Raw genomic sequence first — 5,226 nt, 5'->3', positions numbered from 1 at the left:
CTCTCTCGCCAAAGAGGGAGCTTAAAAGAGACCTGGCAGGCAGACTGGATCCCCCATCGCATCACCAGAGCCCCTGCAGGCCAGCAGGGTCCACAAAAGCTGAGCACTGCATCTCCCTATTCTACCCAAGTGTGGCCCCTTGACTTAATCCAAACTGCAGAGAACAAATCCCTTTATTAAAATAATTTGTTCTATAAAATTTGGATTCATTCAAAAGGCCAGGCTCAAGGATCCAGAAGGCTGCAGGTTCCCCACCCCTGCATGAAGTTCTGTCCCCACCAACCACACTGGCAAAGACTAAGTGGGAACCCCGGCAATACCAGAAGAACAAAGCAGGGAAAAAATAGCATTCAAAGGGCTCGAGAAAACTAAACTGTCACTGATACAAATGCCCACAAAAGTAGACCAGAACCTATACACTCAGCATGAGTGCTCACTGAAAGAGAAGACTCAGACCAACGGCATCCTACCAGAAGAATCAAAATGTCCAGGATACAATCAAAACCACCCATCACACCAAGAACCAGGAATTTTTTCTCCTACTCTGTACCCTCACATACCCCTCAACATAATTTCTGACACCAGATGGCTGAGGGTCTTTGTTCCCATACCAAACAAGCAATGCTCCCCTAGACTCCAGCTGGGTGTACTCTAATTCAGTTCAATAGTGTCAGATCCCTTAGGTCAGAGGTTCAGTCCCACAAGACAGCCCCCATTTCCGTGCCACTCACAAATCCCAGGTGGTCATCTTTCCTTGTGAACAACAGGCTCTAAATCGGGGGCTCCACCATTGCCTCGTTGTGTTTTATGAATTTGTTGGGGTGACTCATAAAACTCAGGGAAACGCTTCCTTTTCACTTCCTCACTTATTATAAAAGATACTACGATGGAAACAGATGAACCGTTGGGTGGAAGAGATCATATGGCAAAGCATGGGAGAAGGGGCGTGGTGCTTACCTGTGCTCTCCAAGCACAAGTCTCCAGGAAGTTCCATGTGTTCAGCCATCCAGAATTTCTCCTGTCCTTTGAGGTTTTATGCATACTTCATTATGTAGGCAGGATTGATCAAATCATTGGTCACTGGCGATGGACTCAGCCTTCAAGCTCTCTACCCTCCCCCAAGGAGGGAAGTGGGGCTCTCAGTTCCGACCCCTTCATCCTATGTTTGGTTCTCCTGGCCACCAGCCCCCCTATGCTATGGTTATCTAGGGACATCATGTGATAAAAATCACATCATTACCAAAGGCCATATTATGAATAACAAAAGACACATCTCATTCCCTTGGTCACTCTGGAGCTGTTCCAAAGCTGCTTCGAGATCCAGGGATAAAAGGCCAAATATTTTAAGAAAAGATACCCCTATGGTTCTAGACACTTATGGAATTAGGAGGTGTTATAGGAGCTGTGAGCCAGGAACTGTGAACAAAAACCAAGGCATATTTCTTGTAATATGACTCCCTGAGACAAATGAAAACATAGAAAATCCCAGCTAAAAATACAACCACATAGAAATTATAGAATTTACAATATGATGATGAAAATTAAAATCTCACTGAACGGGTTCAATAGCAGAGGAGAAATGACAAGGATAGAATCCATAAACTTGAGGACAATCAATAGAATAAGTTCAATCTGAACAGTAAGATAAAATGAGCTGGAAAAAAATGAACAGAGCTATCTGGGAGATGATAACAAAGTTTCCACATTCATACTGTCAACCGAAGAGGAAGAAGCTGAGGCAAAATTAATGTAAGTAGAGATTTTTATTCGGGCCAAGCTTATGGACTGCAACCCAGGAGAATAGACTCCATTAATAGCATTTAAAAGTAGATTTTTTAAAGGATCAGAGAAAGTAGTTCCTAAGTTGTTTATTAAGAATTTATGTTAAAATACCATAACCTACTGATTGACTATACATTGTTCTTTATCTCACAAATTCCACCAACATGAAGCTAATGGATGGGGCAGCTAGTCAGGAACAAAACGTCCTTAAACAATTCCCCCTTCCATGGGTGCAGTGTGCGTGACTGAAGTCCTACACTTAGGTCTCTCTGGGCCTGATAAGTTTTGCATACCTCACACAGCTCAAACTGCTCTGAGCTTTTTATGTTTTCTCAATTATCATTAAGGTACCAGAAAATAAAAAGAAAGCACATGGAACTGAAAAGGTATTCAAAGAATTTTTCCTGTAAGAGCCACCAACTTGAGAGGGTCATGACCTTCTCCTCTACCCACCATGGGTTGCGCTCATCCACTGATATCAGTGTATTCCAAAAAGGGGCGTCATCTGGCAAAAATGTCACTTTGTCTGCTGTCTTCAAGGCTCCTATCTGATGAGATATTGTGAACTTTGTTCATGCCAACTTGTGCAATAACAACAGAGATCCCTGTGCCGACAGTGAGTTAGCAGGTCCTCAGGACCGGTGCCAAGTCTTGGGGTACTGGCAGAGCTGTGGCCAGAATTCCCAGAGTTCGAGGTGTGTGGGATTCACCATTCAGGCCAGGATGCTTTTGAAGATATGTGTCATGGAGGCTGCATGTTTGCACCAACTAAAACCTGGCATTGCTGGTATCTGCTCTGGTATTTGGGCACCTGCTCTGCCCTGGCTGCCTTGGCCTCACCAGCACTGATCCCACCTAAAGGTCACTGTATTGAGGAAATTCCCAAACTTCCTTTGATGCTGGAAGGTAAAGTTGAAGGCTCCCAGAAGACCAGGGAGGCTGTTTTACTTTGTAAGAAATGTAAGGCCTGGAATGGTATCAAAAAGTCTACACCTTTCAGGGAATGAGGACTGGCAAGGGCAAAATGAGAAACCATCATCATATCCAGCACAGGAACCTTACATCATCTATAATTAGGGCCCTGGTATCATCAAGGCCATTAGGAACATCCTTGGAATCACTCTGCTCGACCTAAGCAAGATGAATGCTCCTGGTGGGCATTGTGGGACTGAAAGTGCTTTCCAAAAGCTAGATGGATTGGATGGCACTTGGCATAAAACTGCTTCCCTCAAGAGAAACTACAACCTCCCCAGGCACAAGAGGATGAACACAGACTTTAGCAGAATCTTGAAAAGCCCGGAGATGCAAAGAGCTCTCTGAGCACCACACAAAAAGATTCATCACAGAGTCCTGAAGAAGAATCCACTGAATCTTGTTGAAGAACCATGTGGAAGCTAAACCCGTTTGCCAATACCACCCACCAGAATGCCATTCTTCTTCAGGCCAAGAATCACAGTCTTCGAGTGAATCAGGCAGCTGCAGCACTCCAGGCCAAGTCAGATGAGAAGGGGGTTGGAAGGCAAGAAGCCTGCAGCAGTGAAAAGGAAGAAGCTAAGCAGGTGTTAAGAGGCAGACGGAAAAGGCCTTTGCTGGGAAAAAAGGCTGCCTCTACCAAAAAAACAGCCCAAAAGAAACCTACCAGAGAAGAAACGAAGCCTGCTGCGTAAACTCTTCAGGTGTTTGCTTATTCCATAAAAGTCAAATCATTTTGGACAGCTTTTTTTTTTTCTTATCATGAAACTTGGAAAATGAACAGCTTATTTTGAATAAATGCCTGATCAAAGAGGTGGTGAGAAACAAACAATTAAAAAACAAATTCAAAGAAATAACGCTTAAAATTCCTAAATTTGGCAAAAGGCATAAAATTGCAGATTCAAGAAGCTTAGGCAAATTCCCAATAGAATAAATCCACCCAAAAAAATTATACCAAGTTACATCATAATTTAATTCCTGAAAAATAAGAGAAAGGAAAAGAATCTTAGACACAGTTGGAAAGAAACAACATATGGTCCGTACGTTGTTTCAATGTACCAATTGGTTCCACACCCCTTTGAGTAAGAACAGGCTTTCCATCAGAAACCATGAGGTCCAGAAGGAAGTGGTTTAATTTTCAAGTGCTGAAAAAAAAGACCTGTCAACCACAAATCTTATATAGATGGTGAAACTGTTCTTCAGGAATGAAAGGGAAATTCTCAGGCATAGGAAAATTACAGAATTTGCTGCTAGCAGACCTACCCTTGAAGAATGCCTATGGAAGCCCTCAAAACAGAAAGAAAATGATAACAAAGAATTTCAGAAAAGAAAGAAGAACAACAGAATGGGTAAAAGTAAGAGTATACTTCCTTCATGAGTTTTCATGAACATGTCTATGGATGAAGCAAGAAATATAAAATTATCTGATGTTTATATAGAGGTAATACTTAGGACAATTATAATTTTTAAGTATGGAAGATAAAAGGATTAAAAGAAAGTAAAATTTCTATACTTCAATGGAAATGATAAAACATACCAGTAGATGGTGATTAGTTATATAGAGTATGTATACAATAATAGCTGAAACAAAAACAATCACTAAGAAAACTATAAAAGTGATATATTAAAAAAATTATAAATAAATCAAAGTGGAGAGATAACAGAGCAACAAAAACACAAACTATCAAAGTTCAGGGAAGATGAAATAGATAACTTGAACAGCCTTCTAACTATTTTTTTAAAATTGAATTTATAATTTAGATCCTCCAAAAAAAAAAATCCCAGGTAAAGATAATTTCACTGGAGAGTTTTACCAAACATTTAGAGAAGAATTAACACCAATTTTACATAATAATTTCCAGAAAATAGAAGAAGACTGATTTTATGGGGCCACTATGACTCTAATACTAACCCAACTAAGAGAGCACAATAAAAAAAGAAAGAAAACTAGAAAACCAACATCTCTCATTGGTCTAAAACACAAAATCCTCAACAAAATATTGGCCAATTGAATCCAACAAAATGTAAAAAAGAGAATATACCCTGACAAAGTGGGATTTATTTGGGGGTGTGCAAGACTGTTTTAATATTTAAAATCAATGTTATCCATCATATCAACAGGTTAGAGAAGAAAAATTATATGACTGTATTAATGGATGCAGAAAAAGCATTGAAGAAAATTAACACCCGTTCATGATTAAAAAAAAAAAAAAAAAAACTCGGTCAACTAGGAATAGAGGGGAATTCCTCAACCTCACAAAGAGCACTGCAAAAAATTTATTGCTAACATCATACTTCATGATGAAAGAATGAGTGGTTTGCCACTAAGACTGGAAACAGACAAACATGGTCGTGCACTCACCACTCTTATTCACCATAGTATTGTGAATTCCAACTGCTGAAGTAAGGCAAGATAAACAAAAAGCATACAGACTGAAAAAAAGAAATAAAATCATCCTATATGCAGATAAT

General features: G+C 40.0%; 1 pseudogene; it reads left to right on the top strand.

Moving 5' to 3' along the window:
* The first annotated feature begins 2,236 nt into the window (after positions 1–2,236).
* LOC100959644 lies at positions 2,237–3,449 on the top strand (annotated as a pseudogene).
* The last annotated feature ends 1,777 nt before the right edge of the window (positions 3,450–5,226 follow it).

Source organism: Otolemur garnettii, unplaced genomic scaffold, assembly GCF_000181295.1.
Source record: "Otolemur garnettii isolate 467f Iridium unplaced genomic scaffold, OtoGar3 scaffold00025, whole genome shotgun sequence".
NCBI classification, from domain to species: Eukaryota; Metazoa; Chordata; class Mammalia; order Primates; family Galagidae; genus Otolemur; species Otolemur garnettii.
The sequence above is the reverse complement of the archived record's forward strand: the minus strand, read 5'-3'. Positions and strand labels throughout refer to the sequence as shown.